Here is a 13,381-nt window from a genome sequence, read left to right as displayed (position 1 = left end):
GTAGTTTAATTAAAAGTGCCTGTTTGTGGCCACTGTTAGTCAACCAAGTTGCTTATGCTATTGTCAATGGTCAACCATTTCTGGCCAATATTAGCCTCTGGAGGTATAGAACCTTGCTATTTCTAGGCAAGATTCTGATAGACCAGGCCTGAGCTATGTAGAGTTTATGGTTTAGGTGGGCCAAGAGGTTAGAAGTTAGGTATAAAAGGTCATAGGGAGAAGAAATCAGAGGAGATGAGTACAAATAATTTGAGAGAAATGGGGGGCTAGATTTCTGTTGGACAGCTTTTAAAGATGCAAAAGAGCTTTTAGGGGAAACCGTTCAGGAGCTTAAGGTTCATGGGACAATTGAGTGTGGCATATTATTATATAAACATCATTTTAATACTGTGGTAAGTGTAAGAAGTAACAAGTCCTGCCCTTGTTTTTGATGCAGGCCACTTTGAAGAAGAATGGAAATGGTGGGTAGTAGTAGTAGTAGTAGTAATAATAATAATAATAACAATAACAATAATAATAATAATAAAATTATTTATACCCCGCCCTCCCCAGCCAAGACCGGGCTCAGGGCAGCTAACAACCAATAATAAAAACAAGTTGATTAAAATACAATTTAAAAGATTAAGGTACAACATTAAAACATTCTCTTCATAGGAGGAAAAAGGAAAAAGAAAGAGGGAGAGACAATCAAACTGATTCTAAGCCAAAGGCCAGGTGGAACAACTCTGTCTTATAGTCCCTGCGGAAAAAAATCAGGTAAGAACCTCTGCAGCCTGCAAATTCCACTGTCAAGTCATGAGTGCCTCCACTATTATTTCTGGGTTGGCAATTGCACCCCAACTCTTAACCCATGGGATTAATTAACAGTTGGCTCCAAATGGAAGACATGTGAATTTCAGAGATGATTGGAGATGTCCCTCTTCACTTTAGTCTTTGGGAGAGGTCTGTTTAGGCCAGATCTGTTTAGGCCAGCTGTAGTTAATAGATGCTTTTGAGGGGGCAGTATAATAGGATTCAATTTTAAAATGGGTTTAAATTGCATTCTATAGTTCTAATATGCAGGTGCTGATATCTATAAACCTTCCTGGGATCATATTTGATGAAGGACAAGTAAATACATGAAACCTCCAGCTCCCGAGTGAAAAGCAGGACTGAAGATTATCACACATTTCATTATTCTTACCAAATACATCACACTTATAAAGCTCACAGCCAGTACGTTAAGATTTCTTTCTATATATCTATCATGTTTAAGATGCCTATTTTACTAGTAAAATTGCACCCCCTGTACTGTCAACTGCATCAGTGCTTTTAAAAACAGGGAAGGATGATTCCCACACAAACACCTCCCACTAAGCAGCACTTGACAGTACCTGGAAAATTTTGGATATTGAGGATATTGAGATGGTATAATGTGTGTTTTTTGAATTGTTTTTGCTTTTGTTTTGTTTAATGTGTTAATGTTGTGTTGTGTATTGTTTATATATTGTACTGTGTTTTTTCTTCTTTTTTATTCTTTTTTTTGCTTTTTTTCTTTTTGTAAGGTTTAAAAGTAATAAATATTATTATTATTTTTAAAAAGGAAAATTTGGTTCTTAACAGAAGTCTGAAGCAAACTGAAATTGCCTTAGTATATTTAAAACGAGTATGTGAAAAATCATGTCTTGCTCATGAATATTAAATTTATTCTTATTTTAATCTTCTTGATGGAGAGGGGGAAACCTTTTGCTATTAGGTTGTTAATATTCTTTCCCTTTTAAAAATCTTCCTGATGGCCATATCTGATGCATATCTTGGTGCTACTGAAAGGCATTGTTGGCTCAGCTCCCTTCTAAATTCTTCCTTCATAATTAAATTTCAGGTAATTTCTCCCCCTTTTAATTAAATGCGCACTGAATGTGTAATGAAAAGCAATGTATTTCTCTGTTGAAGGTTCTTCAGAGGGATTTCTTTCCCCCTTTTTTTTTTACAAAATGAAAATCCAATTGCTGCACCAAAGGAAAATTAACTGTAATCTTGAGCAATAAGTGCAATGACTTGGGAACAATAAACAGCAGTGCAGTGAAGTGAAAAATAGTCATGCCTAGGGACAAAGATGAATCAGGACTGATAGAAACTTTGGAGTAAGTATGGCAAAAAAAACCCCAAAAAACCTACCACTGAAAAATATAGGCTTCCTTTCCAGGCAAAAGGCAGCAGGCATGTAGTGCTCAGAGAAGAAGTGAGGCACCAGAGGACTTCAGAAACTATTATTGACAATAGTGCAGCAAATTTATTCAGAAATAAGTGTGATGAATTTATGACACTATGAAATTAGGTAAAGATTTATTTCCAGGTTCATTAGCGTTAGTCAAAAATTCATCAGTAGTTAACACGTTCTAAAGGAAAGCTCATGATCAGCAATTCACTCAGAAGTTGTAACTGAGATCTGTTAAATACTACAAAACCCCTGAGCCTCTTGGGCTTGCTGATCAGAATGTCGGCAGTTCGAATCCCCGTGATGGGGTGAGCTCCCATTGCTCAGTCCCAGCTCCTGCCAGCCTAGCGGTTCAAAATCATGCCAGTGCAAGTAGATAAATAGGTACTGCTGTGGTGGGAAGGTAAACAGCATTTCCGTGCACTCTGGTTTCCGTCACAATGTTCCATTGTGCCAGAAGTGGTTTAGTCATGCTGGCCACATGACTCGGAAAGCTGTCTGTGGACAAACACCGGCTCTCTTGGCCTGAAAGCAAGATGAGCGCCTCAACCCCATAGTTGGCTTTGACTGGACTTAACCATACAAGGGTCCTTTACCTTTACCTTTTTTACTACACAACTGTAGGCATGCCATGTAGGTCTACAATCTGGAATATGTCGTGCTTGGAATGAACTAGTTCATTTGAGCTAGTTCAAAAATCTCTGAACTAAGCCTGAAAGTCAATACTATATTTTCCAGGAGCTAAGTTCATTTTGGGGTAGAACATTGGGTGATTTCTTATTCATCTTCACGGTGAGGGAAGAGAGGGGTAGTCAGACGGGGCAGAAATTAATCTTCTCAGACTGGAGGAGCAACAGGGAAGAGTAGGGCCAGGGCCTACAGCCTCAAAGCGGAACCAACCAAGCCTATGTCCTCACTTACCAGAGATGTAAGTCAAATGCGGCCAACCCAAATTCCTAGTGGAATTGCTTTTCTCCTTTAAGCAGTGATAGCAAATATCAGAAGCATGAAAGTCAGTCAACATGGAATGAGAAGATAGAATCGGGATTCAAGATGACCTTAACAGGTTGGAGAACGGGGTCCAAACTAACAAAATGAATTTGAATAGGGACAAATTAAAGGTTCTACACTTAGACAGAAAGAACCAGATGCACAAATATAAAACGGGGAACACCTAGCTTACTAGCTGTACATGTTAAAAGAATCCAGTGGTCTTGGTGGACCATAAGCTTAACACGAGTCACCAGTGTGATGCAGCAGAAGAAAAGGCTGTATCAACAGAAGTATAGTATCCAGATCAAGGGAAGTAATAGTACCACTCTATTCTGCCTTGGTCAGACCACACCTGGAATACTGTGTCCAGTTCTGGGTGCCACTATTTAAGAAGAATGTTGACAAGCTGCAACATGTACAAAGAGGACAACCAAGATAACCAAGGATCTGTAAACCGAGCCTTATGAGGAACAGTTGAATGAACTGGGTGTGTTTAGACTGAGAGGAGATATGATAGCCATCTTCAAATATCTCAAGGGCTGTTACATGGAAGAGGGAACAAGCTTGGTTTTTTCTGCCCAAGAGGGGAGAACTTGAACCAATGGCTTTAAGTTACCAGAAAGGAGATTCCAATTAAACATCAAAAAGAACTTTCTGTCAGTAAGAGCTGTTCAACAGTGTAACAGTCTCCCTCCGGAGGTTGTGAGCTCTCCTTCCTTGGAGGTTTATTATTAGTAGTATTAGTAGTATTAGTAGTATTTATTAGTAGTAGTATTAGTAGTATTAGTAGTATTGTTTCCCTCCCATTTGACTGCTTTTCTCCAGCCACTCTGGGCGACTTAAGCATATATAAAAACGTAGTAAAACTTCAAGCCATCTGTCATGGATGCTTTAGCTGAGATTCCTGCATCGCAGGGGGTTGGACTAGATGGCCCTCCGAGTCCCTTCCAACTGTACAATTCTATATTTCTATGATTTGGAGAGCCATATGTAGGTTCCTCATTCCTGCCCATGAGAGACAAATTCATTCAGAATCTAAATGGGATGGCATTCTATGCAATCATCATGATGGTGGGTGGGTGGCAATGAAGTTTTTTTAAAAAACAAAACAAAACAAAACCCAGTGATTTATTCAGGAATTGTGTGAATTGGTTCTTACTCAGTTTGATTTTGATGGGACACGGGTGGCGCTGTGGGTAAAAGCCTCAGCACCTAGGGCTTGCCGATCGAAAGGTTGGCGGTTCGAATCCCCGCAGCGGGGTGCGCTCCCGTTGTTTGGTCCCAGCGCCTGCCAACCTAGCAGTTCGAAAGCACCCCTGGGTGTAAGTAGATAAATAGGGACCGCTTTCTAGCGGGAAGGTAAACGGCGTTTCCGTGTGCGGCTCTGGCTCGCCAGAGCAGCGATATCACGCTGGCCACGTGACCCGGAAGTGTCTCCGGACAGTGCTGGCCCCCGGCCTCTTGAGTGAGATGGGCGCACAACCCCAGAGTCTGGCAAGACTGGCCCGTACGGGCAGGGGTACCTTTACCTTTACCTTTACCAGTTTGATTTACTGACATTAGAGTTTGATAGTACTCAGAGATCAGGATTTGGCACTTATCTTCACTGCATGGTTTAGAAAACAACACTGGCCCCTTTTCCACATCTGTTTATATGAGTAACGATAGCCTTGACCTGGCTGGCTCACAGGACCATTTTGAAAATTAACATGATACTGATAGCAGCACATTATTAGCGTCAGCTTCAAATGATGAGTATTCATGTGGGTTGCATAATTTTCTGGAACATTTGTCCTGCCACATTTCTCCAGCTTTCTATATTTCCATTGCTTTAAGTCTTCATTCCAGTAAATGTGAAAACTTTCCAAAAATAATTTTAACAGCTTTAAACCCCTGTTAATTTTCTAATCTCCAAATTTGAGTTTTTAAGTTAGCTCTATTCTCATTTCAATTAAACTTCTCCTTTAAGCCAGAGACCTAACATTTTTGGGTCAGTGATTCATTTCATGATTACTGGTTTTCATGAACAGATGGAAATTATACTTTGTTTTCCAAGGATTACCTTCAATCTGTTGTTTGTGTTTTCATGTCCATTTCACTAGTGATCATTTATCTGCTTTCAACTCAGTTCCATGCATGTTCAACCTAACATCCATTCTTGTTTCATTCAATATTAGGTTGATTCCAAATAACTACGGGAACATATATTTATTTTAACAAGATCTTTCCCCTATACATTCATATATTCCACCCCCTGACACTTGCATGTAAAACAGAATTAAGAGGCAAGGAGTTGGTTTGTTTTTCCATTGCTGATCATTCTAACAGGATAATTTCTGTCATAAATTTTGAAGTTTCCTAATGATTCCCTGCTAACTGTACAGCAATCTCAATGAAAGACTGATAGCTTATCTGCAGATATATGACATTAGGAAGCCATCAGAAATCATATCAGTGTGTGTGGCACTAACAAACCAATAAATTTCATCTCTCTCTCTCTTTCTGTATCATCTTTCATATAGGAGGAATGTAAGATGTGATTATTCTACATTCCTGGCTAGCCTCTTACTTCATAATACAAGTGTCTGTACAGGCAAAGCGAGAACATAAAATAATTGGAGAACTTTATCTCCTGCTGTCCTAGCAGGTAATAACTATTCCTTGCCCTACCCTGCACCATTTCCTAGGCATGCAATTAGGAGACAGTAAGACCAATATAAAGCATCACCACAGTATTTACCGGTAGTTATTTTGCGACTGAGTTTTTTGTTCATTTTATATATGAATTGCAATCTTCAGGGGAGAAATGTGTTGATTATGTAGCCAAGACAGCATCACTTATGCACAAGAGAGGTATCACCAGACTCAGGGAAATGTCAAGGTTTTTTGAAGTACAACGAAAGCCTCATGGGGAAAAACCCACTTTACAAGATCAGCCCATTGAGTATTGAGCAAGCTCAGTGGTCAGGAAGGATGGAGGAGGGGATGAAATGGAATATTTTTGGCAGGTGATGAGGACAAATGAAATAAGCTTATATTTTAAAAGGGTAGAATGAAGGATCCTTTGGTTTGGGCTCTTTTAACTCCCAAGCATAACTGACATCAATCAAAAGAGAAACGCATAACTAGCAAGAGGAATAACTATTGAAGAAGGGGGAGGATCAACAACAAAAAAGCTATGAAACAGCCATATGGATTTTCCATATGGATTTTAAAACCTTGCAGAGAAGTGGTGTAAGGGAAGAGTAGCAATAAATAATTTTGGCTTCTATATAGATGGCAATTTTCTGTTTGACATGTTAACACCTGTCGCAGTAGACAGCCTAACATCACAAAGTTTCATTTTGAAACAATGCAGGAACTAAATATCCTTGGCTTTGACTGCAGGCAGTGCAAATCCCCCCCTCCAACTCTTAGTAGGCTTTTCTGTTGTACAATAGCTACATTTTGACAACGAATATTATAAAAAATAAAAAATAAAAATTCACTGGTTTCTTTCATTAGAACTGAATACTTACAGTCAATGCCGTATTCCTGCTTTAATGGGGAATAGTAGTATAGTTTGCAAGAAGGGAAATACTAGCAACAGACAAACACACACACACTTTTTCCTGATGCTTTCTTTCACTTGACCCCTGAACTGCTGGAAATATTCAGTGTGATCCATTATCTTACTGGCCATTCTGAAGCTTTCTGCCACTGTCAAGCTGGCTGAACACAGCTTTGATCTGGCTCACCGTATTCTCAGACTCTTCACATCAAACATATTACAAGCTCGCCAAACCCAGCAGGCTTTGATGCTGTGCGTTTCTCAAGCAGCAGCCAAATTGTAAGGTGCTTCTGAAAAGCAGGAGGTTTGGGAACTATTTATGATACAGCATGTGATGCGATACTGGCCAAAGGGGAAGGAAGCGAGAGCCTACTAGCTACGCAAAAGCCCTTGGGCATGCCTAAATTTGCTCTCTCCCACCCAAGGAACTCCTACACAAAAAAAGACAGAATATTTAGCTTCAGGGCAGGATCTCCGCCACACACATCAACTCTCCTCAGCTTAACACACTTAACCCTGGCCACAGTCTGCCGCAAACCAAAATCAGGAGCAAAAGAGATACAGTCCACAACGGTGCCTGTAAAACTGGCGAGTTTGTAGGAAGCCAGCTTGTAAAGCCAGCATGTTAGAAAGAAGCAGGCTAGACACAAATGCCATATATAATCCAAGTGAAATGCGAGCAGATGGGAAATGATCAGGCAAGGGAAATGTAGCTCTAGGGAGGGCACAGCAGGTGGAAAAGCTTCAGACTTCACCTCTTTTTTACTTAATTAATTTAAGCTTTTTATTTAATTCATGAATAACTATTTAATAAACAGGATATGATGACAGTTCTACCTCAGGTGCAATGCCTGCATGCAGAAATATTACTGCAGGACTCACTTCTGGTGTGTTTCCTTCATTGTTTGTGCAGGAGGAGGATGTACTCATGCAGGAATGAGAAGTCTGTGCAGGCCTCCCCCATCCCCATCCAGCTTTTCATGCAAATTATCATTAATACTCTGAGAATCATTAAATTCCATTGTGCAGGGAAGCAGAGCTGGATGGGAGCATGGGAGGTGTAATTAAACAAAATGCTGTATATTAGAAAAAAAACACACACATTAAAATGTGTATATTAGGGGAGAGGCACACTAAAATTCTGATGAATTTTCATGAACATATTATTCCAAAGAATAATTTGGAAACAGATGCATAAATGTGGCAAACTGAGCTAGTCTATAAAAATGAGACGGTGACAGAAATCAAAATTTACACACTTATCCGTTGCTAAAAGGAAATCTACCCTCCGCCCCTTTAACGCAAATGCTAGCCACGTCTTTTAGGCCGTGTTCTACCAGTCTCCATATTGCTTTGCTTTGTCTTGTAGATCTTCTAAGCGCTTGTTCAATCTGTTTGTGTCTTTCTGATGTTTACGCCAGATCACCATCATATCAACCCTTTGTAGAGATACTACTTTCTGCGCAGACTGTCACGTGCTGGGTTAGAGCTCCTTAGTGTTGCATGCTCTGACTTGAAGATGCTGTGCTTTCCTTTTCTATTATTGGCCATCCAAAAGTGGCACTAAAAAGGACCGCAAAGCCTCTTTCTTAATAACTTTTACAGTCTGTGTTCATGCTGAGCCATCATAAATGTGCACCTGCTCATTTGCCTGTGAGGGTTTTCACGTTCTGTGAGCCAATGACATGCTATTATTTAATATTTATATTTCATACTGCCTTACCAGAAATGTACTTCAGACTAGCCTACTTCTGGCACCATGTGTTATTCCTAGTGTTATGAAGCAATGCTGGAAACTGTTATATGTTAATAGCAAACACTGTGTTGTGGCTTTGCAGAAGAGCATTCCCTATTATGATGTTAAAGAAATCTAGCTCGGAAGAAGCCTTATTGGGTTAAATTGAACTTGCTCCTAGGTAAAAAGGTATAGGATTGCAGTCTTAGATAACATTTCAGCTTGTTCCCTTCCACTCCCTCTGTCTGCTACTGCCATTATCCTTTCAGTCATTTCTAATATATTTGCATTTGACTGTCCCCTTTTCTCACCACACACAGATGGATACTTGAGACCAAACTCAGTTATAGCTGTTAAGACTATGAACTGAAGCCCTCCAGGTGTGCCTGGAGAGCAACACTTTTAACTTTTGCAATTCTTTTCAGTGAGGGGTCTTAGCATACTTTTTTGGGTTTGAAGTATTCAAATCTGCTATTATTTTTGTGGTTGGACAACACTTAGCTTGGTAAATCTACATTTGATTTAAAAGCACATAAACTCTTCTTGGAAATCAAAAGAATTTTAAGTTTGCCTTCTGAAAATGTCAGATAATGCTATAAAAATTGTTTCTCTGCATAAAACATATCCTACTAAGCATATAACATTACCCTGGAATCAAAAAGCAACATTAGAAAGTAACGACATCAGTTAATAAGAAATTTAAACAACAAGTTTCATCATGTTTTGCTTTGTTTCTTTCTTGGACCTCATTTGTTTCTTTCTTGGACCTCATTTGCCAACTTGCTTCTTGGCCTCCGATGTGGCCCTAACATTTCTCATGCGTATACACCCTACCTGCTGCCTCTTTGACTTGTTTCACACATCTCTCTATAGCCTGAGCATGACAGGGCCACTGTGACTATTGCATGGGCTCATCAATTAATTTCTTTACTTCTGCTGCAGTACGTTTACATGTCAAAGAAGGTTCATATACCCCATCTGACCTGTCTATCAGCTCCAACAGGAACAAAGCTCTGGGGTTGATGGAATGTGTCTTCCTCAGTCATACAGGAAAATCTCCTAGTGTCTCATCATTTCAATCATTTTCTTTTGGATACCAGCTCTCCTCTCATCACTGTCATCTGAACACAAGAGTGTTTTGCTTTGTAGGGGTAGTGCAGACAAACAATGGATTCCACTATCATTCTTATGATGTTGAGGGTTTTACCTTTAAGTCATGTTTTGAAACTTATATGTGACAAAGCCTGTTTGCTGTTGTTAACCACCTGGAACGGTTCACTAGAACAATTTCAAGAAGAGGTAGATATGTGTGAAGTTTTCTTGTACTTGTGGCCTGTGTGATCTGATATCTGTATGCTTGAATAGTAGACAAGAACCTTTATGGCATTATCACTTAGTGACGTAAGAGGCTCTTCAGTTGAGAGTTTGGCGAATGAAGGATCAATTTCAAGATCTGCAGCACTGTCTAGTATCTTGCCAATGTTACTTGTTCTGTGATCAAGTGTCACTGAGGTAACACTTTTGGCATGGAGGATGCCAGATCAGCTTACAACCAAACTTGACCTCTACCCAGAGGCATAGGAAGGTCAGATGGTACCCAGTGCAAAAAATTTCTTGTCAGCCCCCCCATTAATTTTTTTTAAAAATGCCTGCTCCAAAGGTCTTATCTTACTAAACTAGGGATTATATAGCTATATCTGAAATTTCATGCATATCAGTTAATATCTTGACCCTACTCCACTGAATTGAAATTTTAGCCTTCACGACATAGAAAAACAGCCAAGTAAACAGCTATTTTCATGGAGGAGGGTCAAGATATTAACTGATATGCATGAAATTTCAGATATAGCTATATAATCCCTAGTGTAGTAAGATAAGACCTTTGGAGCAGGCATTTTCCAAAAAAAAGTTTTTTATGAATCGCCCTACTAGGGCAGTAATTATTCCTTGATAATTTGTCACCCCCCTCCATGATGGCACCTGGGGCAGCCCGTCCCCCGCTTCCTACGCCCCTGCCTCTACCTAATGCATGGTACCAACCTCCCAGCCAGTGTTAACATTCCTAGAATCACTTCCAATGGCCTGTTGGCTCTTATCAATGCCTTTCTTCTTCATGAAATCTACAAGATTATTAGCAATAACTTCAGCAGGTTTTTCTTTCTTTGAGCCTTTCTCTTAAGTGGTAAAGATATCTTCCACATGCCTCACTGCACACAGAATAATGCTGTTCTGTGGCGATGCTGGGGAACTGCTTATTGAACTGTCTGCTCTCAGCATAACTTGAGTTGTATCTTCATGGTCGTAAAAGAAGATGCAGTTGATTCAACCCTTCTGATAAAGATCATCAAATTCCTGATCCAAGGATTTCATAACTTTCTCTTGGATCTCCTCTTGTCTCTTGTCTCCTTCATGATCAGGCCAGCATCCATAAAAGCAGTAGGAGGTTTGAAGAATTTGAATTAAACCTGGCCAGCAAAAATGCCCTTCTTTCTTGAGGATTAAGCAAAAATTCAAGATAATTGTGGTTAATTTCATATGCCCAAGAAAGTTGAAAGTTAAGCGGGGAACATGTTTTCTCTGCTGCTGCTGTTAGTTCCTGGTGTTCAATGTCCCACCACCTAGTTTTTATTATAGCCTTCCATCATTTCCATTTGGGCATTAGCCATTTGCTCTTCATTTTAACCAGCAGAGAAAATTAATCAGCAGAGAAAATTATTTCATCTGATATTCTTGAAGCATTCTGCTTACTTCTCTGCTTATATTCAACAAGCCTTCTTTTCTTGTCTTCTTGTCACTTCCACTTTTTGTTCTGCTCAAGCATATTACTTGGCAAATGTTTTTATTGACCTGTATGCAATTTTGCACACATATTTTTCACAAAAAAATAAGACAAGTTTGAAATTGAGAGTTAATAGAAATTACACAAAAATCTAAAAAAAGGTCAACATTTTTATGTAGTTGCTTACCAAGCAAAACTAAATTTAACCAACATATATTTTGAATTCCCATGTCATGTTAAAACTTTCTAGCACCCCTCATTTTTGGAGATTGAAAATTGAAAAATTCAGCACAACTACTAGTAGGAAAAGTGGAGTTACATAAGGTAAAATTTTTGAGAAAAAATCAAGGGCGTTAGCAACAACGACAGTGAGCACTCACAGTTTACATTGTGGGTGCCCTTTGCAGGATTGCACATGGTGCTACAGTTCCCAGGGAGCTTACTGGCAAACAGGGGCTGGCTTGCCTCTCAGTGTTAGTTTTTGGAGGTTCACACCCAGCCTCACTGGAGAGCCAGTGTGGTGTAGTGGTTAAGAGCGGTAGACTCGTAATCTGGGGAACCGGGTTTGAGTCTCCGCTCCTCCACATGCAGCTGCTGGGTGACCTTGGGCCAGTCACACTTCTTGAAGTCTCTCAGCCCCACTCACCTCACAGAGTGTTTGTTGTGGGGGAGGAAGGGAAAGGAGAATGTTAGCCGCTTTGAGACTCCTTAAAGGGAGTGAAAGGCGGGATATCAAATCCAAACTCTTCTTCTTCTCTTCTAATCAAGTTTCTTGCTGGGAGGTGAGGCCAGCCCCATTTATAAATAGGGGGTGGAGCCGACAATAGCCAGGCAGTTGGCTCTGGAGATTCAGCCTCCCTTTGCTTAATGTTTCTTGTTTGCAGGTTAACTTTTTCTTCCTGTTTAGCCAGCGCTGCAACGGTCTTTGACTGGTTGCTGTTGAAGGACCGGGAAGAAATTTTCCTGCATTGGCAGGTTTTGTCATCCCCGTAGCAATTTGTCACATCTTTGGGGGTTATGGCCTTGGGTGGAATCCTTTAATCTTTTCTTCCCTATGTGGTGTGTGTGGGGACGCGGGTAGTGCTGTGGTCTAAACCACAGAGCCTAGAACTTGCTGATTGGATGGTTGGTGGTTCAAATCCCTGTGATAGGGTGAGCTCCTGTTGCTCGGTCCCTGCTCCTGCCAACCTAGGAGTTTGAATAGGTACCGCTCCGTCGGGAAGGTAAACAGCATTTCCATGCGCTGTTCTGGTTCACCAGAAGTGGCTTAATCATGCTGGCCACATGACCCAGAAGCTGTCTGTGGACAAATGCCGGCTCCCTTGGCCTATAGAGTGAGATGAGCACCGCAACCCCAGAGTTGTCCGCGACTGGACCTAATGGTCAGGGGTACCTTTACCTTTATGGTGTGCGTGTGAAGTGGTAGCTCACGCCCCTGCTTCTTTATTCCTTATGATCCCTGGGGGCTAGGAGCTGTCACCACCTGATCACACAATAACAATTCTAATACTAATATGATGATAAATATATTGTGTGTGTTTTTTTAAAAAAAGTTTTAATGCTTTTAATTGTCTTTTAATTGCTATTTTTCTTGAAAAAAAGAGGTGCTGGGACTCACCATGAACACCTCCCTTGTTCTCTTAGAATGGCAATGGCGCCCAGCTGAGAGGTGCTGGACTTGAGTTCTGGCGAGTTCCTGCTAAATTTTTTAAAAAAGCCCTGTAAATGCCACACTTTTTTAACAACAAAAGAGGTGCCGGTTCTGCGTACCCTTGATTACCTCCTGAAAAAAGCACTGCTTTTATCTATAATTATATTTGTACATTGTTTGGAGAACTTTCTGATCATTTCCTAAATCATCATCATCATCTCTTCCTACTCTTCTACTAAATGTACTTAAAGCAGCAAACAATAATAAACCCAAACAGTATACTAAGTAAACCATGCAAAATCAGGATAGCAAAGCAAGTGCAAAATAAGATAATTATGTTTTGCAGTAGTCACTGTTGGAAGCCTCATGTATGTAGTCTGTAAAACTTAAAGAACCGTTTCAGAGTTCAGACGGATTGAAAATGGCTGGTGTTGGGAAAATTGTTCCCCCTTGTTGTTCTCTTTTTCAGTATTAAA

This window comes from Podarcis vaucheri, assembly GCF_965113315.1.
Source record: "Podarcis vaucheri genome assembly, chromosome: 9".
Lineage (NCBI taxonomy): Eukaryota > Metazoa > Chordata > Lepidosauria > Squamata > Lacertidae > Podarcis > Podarcis vaucheri.
This window is presented reverse-complemented; position numbering follows the sequence as displayed.